Source organism: Schistocerca gregaria, chromosome 8 (assembly GCF_023897955.1).
Source record: "Schistocerca gregaria isolate iqSchGreg1 chromosome 8, iqSchGreg1.2, whole genome shotgun sequence".
Classification (NCBI taxonomy): Eukaryota; Metazoa; Arthropoda; class Insecta; order Orthoptera; family Acrididae; genus Schistocerca; species Schistocerca gregaria.
The window spans coordinates 141,171,434-141,180,036 of record NC_064927.1 but is presented as its reverse complement, the minus strand read 5'-3'; positions in this window follow the sequence as shown (position 1 = coordinate 141,180,036).

Below are 8,603 nucleotides of genomic sequence, written 5' to 3'. Positions count from 1 at the left end.
CACAAACATGCCCGCGGCAGGATTCGAACGTGCGACCGTAGCGGTCGCGCGGTTCCAAACAGAAGCTCCTAGAACCGCTCGGCCATACCTACCGTCTCAGTGAAAGGAATTAAGGGGTCTGTTTAGTGACAGCAACATTCTGATAATTACAGAATGTAAACTGAGAGTGAAACGAAGAAAGACAAAAGTAATGAGGAATGGCAGAAATGAGTTTAGTGACAAATTTAACATCAAAATTGGGACCACGAAGTAAATTACGTTAAGGATTTCTTCTAACTTGGAAGCAAAATGACACATACTGAACGAAGCAAAGAAGGCATGAAAAGCAGGTCAGCACAGGCACAGAGGGTAATCCTGTCCAAGAGAAGTCTGTTAGTATCAAACATCAGCGTTATTGTGGGGAAGACATTTCTGAGACTGTACGTATGATAACTACGAATTCAGGTAGGAAGATTTGGGATCGGATCACCGTAATGGAAGGACTGGAGTCCTAATATAACTGCTTCACAGTTAATCATCTTTAATACATAATTTTCCTTTACGAGTTTTAAAAAACAATCGGCAACAAAATTGACTGAGAAGGATTTAGAAACATGATTTTTAAACAGCTGCCACCAATTACGAGCCACCAGTCACTAACTGTACGCATAAAGGACATAATTTTAAAACAGTTATCTACAGTTGGCAAAATTCACTCCGGAGCTTTTTAAGTAAATGATCATCAAAGAGCTACCAGTAATTATGATCCCACTGTCACTTAGTAGAGAGCACGGGTACATAATTAAAAAAAAAAAAAATTGACATTCACTGAATACTTAGGTACAGTTAACCATAATTTTCTGACCAGATTTTAAGCAAATGATTATTACACAACTACTCTTAATTATGAGCCCACTGTAATTTAATAGACAGCAAAATTCAGAATTAAAAAACAATTAACAGACGATCAATAGTCATCTACGCTGAACAGTTTTTGACCAAATAACTTTTAAACAGCTGCTCTTAATTATTAGTGGTGGTAGCATAAAGTCCGCCGGACGGGTTGGGGGGAGGGATGGCTGCTTTCCTTCCACCTCTTAATCGTGCAAGGCGCCGGACAGCCTTCACTAGCGTCTCACCGGAAGGAAACCGTTTCTCAGGGTAGTCATCGATAGTGAAAACAAGACTCAGCGCTTTCACAGGAGCCGATACTTTATCTCGTGTTCCATCCAAAACTCCAAACCTCTCGCGATCCCGCCCAACTCGCTCCACACACCACACATACACTGACCAAAACCATCCTGCTTCGCAGCTTCTGTCCCCACCGATGGCGCAAACCGCGTACCTCCAAAGTTATCCGGACACAGATCATCAACGAGGGGCGAAATCGATAGAAGACAGAGCCCGTACGACTCACTATAGAACGGTGTTGAAAATTAAACGAACTGATTAGATAAGGAATGAACAGATTCTGTGCAGAATCAGCGAAGAAAAGAACACATGGAAAACACTGACACCATCAAGGGACCAAATGACACGACATGTGTTAAGACATCAGGGAACAACTTTCCTGTTACCAGAGAGATGTGTAGAGTGTAAAACGTAGGTGAAGACAGGGAATGTAATAAATCCAGCAAATAGTCGAGGACCTATGGTGCAAGTGCTATTCTGAAATGAAGCGGCTGGAAGACTAGTGGAACCATGACTGTCGTCTCAAGAAGAAAAAAGAAAAAAAAATAGGAACTTGGAATAGTGTATAGCTGCGACGAAAAACAAAATTATTTGAAGGTTATCTTTTTTAGATTAGCTTCCAAACCACGGTTTCAATTGCATTGATTACAGCATAACGGAAACTCCTGATTAACGAAGATTAGACAGTAGCTTTCCAAGGATAGCTACTGTGGCACAGTGTGAAGTTTGTCTTCATTCACTGATTTCTCTGTAGAAACACAAGAGTCATGCCTCTCCGGCAAGAGGAGAAGCTGGCTCTGAGGGACTAGTTAGCCATCAGTTACATATTCTTCTAGTGCGGCTGTTCGCAGACACTCAGACAAAACCACGTCATTGTCTGTCACCTCTGTACAGGGCACTCACTATCCTTTGCGAGTGGGATCCTTTCTCGGTGTTAAGGCACACCAGTATGCGGAGCTTGTGGTATACGACCCTCAGTAGTCGACGCTTGGGAAGACTCGATCTGGTCAAGAGAGAGAGGTTTCATAATTTGACTTCAAGCAAGCCATCTGCAATAGATGAGTACACAGATTATATCCACGTTTTCGTTCATCTTCCCGTCTTGTTCCCAGTATTCGAAGGGAACACTTAGAATCAATATTAAGCTCTTTTTTTAAAAATACACATTCTTATTTTAGAAGTTGTCAAACGTTTCTAAGTGGTTACACTTTTTCATTTCCTTCTTTTCCTGATTAATTATCTACCCGTATTTATGATGACCTATAATTTAACTTAACCATATACTGATTCAGATAAGTAACTAATGATGCCAGTTCACATACACAGTCTCAGTTTTCCATAAAGGCAAAGAAGAATCGATTTGACTACCTGTCGTTCGTATTAGGGAGACGGGTTGTTGGAAACCGTGCTTCGCTATGCAGACTTAAGTTTCTTAATCGAAATATCCTCAAGATTGGCGAAATTTTACTGAAGCTAGGAATTTAGCGCAGACTTCAGTAGGAATTGATATTAATCAATTCCACAACGAAACTCTGTTTCGAAATGTGGCAAAAAATCCAAAGAGATTCTGGTAATATTTAAGTACACCAGCGGAAAGACAGAATCAATACTACCACTTCGCGATAGCGATTGTAATGTTACCGACGACAACGCCACTAAAGCAGAGTTACTACATATGGCTCCCCGAAATTTCTTCGCCAAAGAAAACAAAGTAAATATTCCAGAATTTGAATCAAGAACTGCTGCCAACACGAGTAGCGAAAAAGTAGCATAGTTACTTAATTCATTTAATAAAGGCAGGCCTTCCAGTTCAAATTATACACTAATTAGATTACTTCCAGAATATGCTTATATAACAACTCCATACATCACTATCGTATACATCCGCTCGGTGCACGAAACATCGATACCTAAAAACTGGAAAGTCGTTCGGATCAAAGGAAGAGGAGTAAACGGACGAATTACGGACCCGTACCGCTGACGTCTATTTGAAGTAGAATTTTGTAACATGTACTGCATTCGAAAATCCACCTCGCTAACTGAGTGGTCAGTGGGGCCGAATGCTGTGCAAAAGGGACTGGGTTCGATTCTCGGCTGGGTAGGAGATTTTCTCCACTCAGGGATTGGGTGTTTTCTTGTCTTCATCACCACCTCCATCCCGATCGACGCGCAAGCCGTCGAAGTGGCGTCAAATCAAAAGACTTGCGCCAGGCGACAAGTCTTCCCGACAGGAGGCCCTAGCCACACAATATTTCATTTCATTTGCGTTCCACTATTTTGAATTACCTCGAGGAAAACAATCTGTCAGAACAGATCTAGGAAATACCATTCTTGACAAGCACAACTAGCTCTTCTTTCTTATGACCTAGTAAGTGCTATCTACAGGGGCCTCAAGTTGTTTCTATACTCCTAGATCTCCAAAAGGCTTTTAACACAGTTCCTCACAAGCAGCTTTTAAACAAAATGCGTGTCTTCTCTGTTCTATGGATGTATTCTTGATTTACTATCACAAATATCACAATTCGTAGTAATTGATGGAAAGTCATTAAGTAAAACAGAAGTGATATCTGCGGTCACCCAAGGAAGTCTTACAGGCCATTTGCTGTTCCTCATCTATATAAAAGGAGTAAGAGACGATCTGAGCAGCCCTCTTAGATTGTTTGCAGAAGGTGCTTCATTTAGCGTCTAGTAAAGTCATCAGAAGATCAAAACTAATTGTGAAGTGATTTATGCAAGATATTTGAATGCTGCAAAAAGTGGCAATTGATCCTTAATAAAGAAAAGTTTGAGGTCATTCAGATGACTACCAAAATGAATCTGTTAAATTTTAATTGCATGATGTTGGTGCGAATTTAACTATGCGTTAAGGAATTACAGTTACGAAAAACTTAAATTGGAATGATCATACAGACAATGTTGTGGGAAAGGCAAACCAGAGACTGCGTTTTATTGGTAGAACACTTACAAGATGCAACAGGTCTACATAAGAGTCTGCAAACACTGCACCTGTCCATCCCTTTTTCGAATATTGCTTTGCAGTATCGGTCCTGTACTGGATAGGACTGATGGAGGATACTGAAATAGTTAAAACAAGGGTATCTCGTTTTGTATTATTGTGAAGTACAGGAGAGAGTGTTACAGATATGATATTCGAGGGTAACAGGGCAAGGGTGGCGCCAGTGCATTTTGTTAGAGCGGGTTGCCTAAATCAGGGGCGAGTATGCACTCAGGGGCAAACCTGTGGTTCTCCTTTGATTAATAGGTCATTAACCTACTGTTCTGCTAAAAGGTTCCTTCCTTTTGATTGACAGGCCTTTAACCTATTGTTCCCCTATAACTCAACTGAATGCCACCCCCCTCCCCCCCCTCCAGGCCCTTAGGAAACCTCTACCCCAATTCATCAATTAATTAACCCCTCCCCCTCTGGTAAACCCGCTCATCCCTCCACCCCCATCTCCTGCCCCACCCCTAGCTGGAAACTGGTGGCTCTGCAGTGGAAAGAAACGATCTCATAACAGGTAATTCAATGGTATATTGTTTATTTACAAAAAATTCAGTTTGCCGGGATGGATTTCTCTTGCTTATTGTTCTCTGTTGTTTGGGAAGATGTAGGTCTTGTAAGAAGTAATTACATCAAACGATTTCCTTTTCTTATTCCAATCCTGCAAGAAATACTTTCATGAAACGCCTATGACTTGTCTTTACACTAGCAAAAGTTTTCCAATCATGAAGCATGCGCCATCCACTGGACCACTCAGAGGGCCACCACACACACTGCTAGGAGTCATGGTGTACTGGCAGCCTCACAAAGCGACAATCTGGCCAACAGCTGCCGAGCCACATGCCGGTGTCCATTCGTGTCCTGAGGCGGTGGCACCCCTTTCATACTTGACACCTGAGAAATTCCTGTCGAAGCAAGTGTTTTCCTAGCCACAATGACTGATGCATCATGCCTTTCATAGCTGAGGGTCCAGTACCGAGCAAGATGTTTGCATAGGGGCTCCCCCTTGCAAATGTAGCTAAAAGATTGATAGTGCTATAGTGACATCATATGTCTATGTAAATAACAGTCAAGTCCCCCTATAGACATACTATACAAATCTGATGGAATGCTTTCAGAAAACGTTCAAGAAAATATCCCAGAATAAAACAGGTTGCATTGTTCCTAGCGATCCTAACAGGATAGCCCATTTGTCATTTGTTACGCTGTCCTACCTTCGACATATGTCTCAGATATCGTAAACATTCTCACCAATGAAAGCCTTCATCAAGTCTGTGCATGGTTGCGAAAAGCCGGCCGCTGTGGCGGAGCGGGCTCTGTGTGATGTCCTCAGGTTAGTTAGATTTAAGTAGATCTAAGTCTAGGATACTGATGACCTCAGATGTTAAGACCCATAGTGCTTAGAGCCATTTGAACCATGTTTTGGTTGCGAAAACAGCGTTTATCTTAAAAGAATTCTTGTTGTTTGGGAAGAGAGCACTGTCTAAGCACAGACGGGAAATTCAGAACAATTACACAAACAGAATTCGAAGCTCTTTCCTACAGTGGAGATGTCCTAATGCCACAATCCCGCCAGAGATGGATGGTGTGCTTCAACTTGTCTTTAAACACTTGAACAAGGAAGATATCACATTACTCTCAAAACTTTTTGTGGGTACCTTGCCCCCAGCTTGTTTGAACCAGTCTGTAGCGGCTAGTATGTCCCAGCACGAAGGAATTCTTGTGAATGAATGGAGCATTCTGATTAGCTCTTCCTGAATTTACCTGACAAATTACTGACACTGCCCTTGTGGCAGCACTGATCGCCATTCTCTTCTGCAGACGAGACTTTCAGTGGCAAACCTATTTCGTACAGGTCGTCATATTGCACTGACAGTTAAATTCTTCATATAGGTACGAAAATGGGCTGACTATACTTTCAAATATCTAGTTTCACCTACTTTTCAAGGCTATTGAAATATCCACTTCCCACCTCTGAAATAGATGCCCATGGATCTTTGTATATAGGCAATGTCTTCAAATTCTTGGTAGTTTAGCGAATAAGAGAAGCAAGTGTTCTACTACCAAATCTTTATCAACTTTTGCAAATACATTTAAATACAGAAAACAACAATTCCCTTGTTTTTGTTAGATGTAGTTTTAATAATATCCAATTCGATTTTTTTATATTTAAGTTAAATCCACATCTGAATCATCTATTTCCTTCCCCTGTCACGGACATTTTGCACACAGAATATCGCAATTCGGCTAGGAGTTCAGCAGAGTGTATTACCAGAAATCACGTGACTGGAAGTGCAGTCATCTTGGGTCTTTAGAGTCTAAAAGAAGGCTTGACAGTCGCAACTGATCAGTCTTCCGCGGTAGTTGAAAGTGTCAACATGGATTCCTCCAAAGTGCTTAACATACTGCAGCTATTAGGGAGGAAGACAACACCAACGGACGAACGCTTTGGTTTGTGGTTATCATAGCAGAACCTGGATAATCTGGCTACTGACATTGGCAACATAAATTACACCGAAAATAGTAAACTACTTAGCGAGAAGAATGTAGTAGTACCTATATCTATTACAGAACCGTTTTGCGATAGCATTATGGTCACTAAAAATCTGTGATCAAGTGGACTGCCAAGAACAATTAGAAAGAGGACGGTCTGTAATGTTAAAGAAGGACATGTGTGGCTCATTTTACTATTATGTACGTTGTAAATTCTCCAATTTCGTCTCTGCAGGACACGGTGTCAAGGGAAAGCTGCCTTTTCTTCTACACGGGAACGACAGTGTGACAGCAAGAGTGATACGCGAAAAAATTGGCAAGGAACCACTGGAAACTATTTCTAAGAAATATAAGTATCCAGTGATGTTACCTTATACAATGGAATTGTCTGAAGTTAAAATGGATGTTCTACTAGAGGAGCTGCTTGGAATACTACAACAGCCACGAGTAGACAACTATTACCTTTTGTTTTGGACATAACGTGGGACTTCACCAGAATTTTTAACGAAATGGAGATTTCCGACTACTTAATACCAACCCAGGACTTCTACATTTGCGAAGAGACCACCAGGGAAACAGCAATGTGATTGTGGACAACGATAAGACAGTTAAAATAGACTGTCTGACGTGGGTAAACTCCAACTGAAGATTAAAGATATGTAACAAATTTATGTGTCAGTCACGAGTCCAGGAGTGAACAAACATATTGGTAGCCTCACTATAGATTTTATAAAGAGTCCAGACATGCGACTACGAGAAACTTCAAGGTCTTCCTTGGCTAAGCAGCATGGCATTATTAGATTGGTGGCTACAACATACAGCTAAACAATTACAATGTGGTCCACTTTACTCTGTGCCACTTGCTTCCATGTGACGTCAATTAACGGATAACGTAAAGAATAACTCTTTTGTCGTGTTTAATAACGGTCTGCAGTTTGTGTACTGGGTAATAAGAATACCCGAAAATTGTCAGGTGCACAAGCAAGTTTTCTAGATACTTCAGACAGAGAAAAGCTTATCAGCCATGTTCTGTCTGCATACAGTTTTAATTATCTACCAGCAAACTACGTGGAGATTCTTAACTCGGAGTCGAATAAAGACGATATAAGTACTATACAGAAGTGTTACGTTAAAGCAGGAGAAACGTACTTATGTCAGTCTAGAACACAGTTCTCCACAATACCGTCCGGTGTAGATATCACATACCTGGGACTGGATGACAAGAGCAGCGTTATTCCACAAGTCCTAAGAAAAAGAGTAAAGGTATCATCCAGACTTAAACCATTTCCCATTAAGGAAATTAATTTTTAAGCACAGTAATTGTGTTATGTGCTCGGAACAGGGAACTGGAAATAGAAAACATCGAAGTAAATAAAAGAAAATTGGAGTATACAGAATAAACAGCTGCTATAAAGGACAAATATAAGCTGCAAATGGAAAAGAAAGAGGCTATTGCGGAAGTGTGGGCCAGGTTTACATACAGCTTTAAACTCAGCTACGACTGGTGAATACAAAATAATAGCATTTACTGTAAAGAGCAATCGTAAGTGGCCATATGTTTGATTACTGGCCGTAAACAACGAACTGAAGCACACGATAAATCTGCTTATCTAACTCCATTAACATTTGCAGCTGCTTAAAAATAATATATACATTATATCGAAATGTGGTGTGATTGATGTAATATATTTAGCAACAGAGCAACTGTTTGCAGCGCTTATAACCAACGAAATAACAACCTTTAATGGCAATTTGTTTGCAAAAGTTGTAAACTTAAGGTTCTATACCTAAATGCCGCAAGCGTGTGGAGCAGAAGAACTTGCAGCTTACAACCAGGATGATGTGGAGTGTTACAACAACAGTGTAATGCAAGAAATAAGAGTAAAAATTAAAATCTCCGAACGCTCTCATCTACAAGAATTGTCGAAAGAAACGGAAC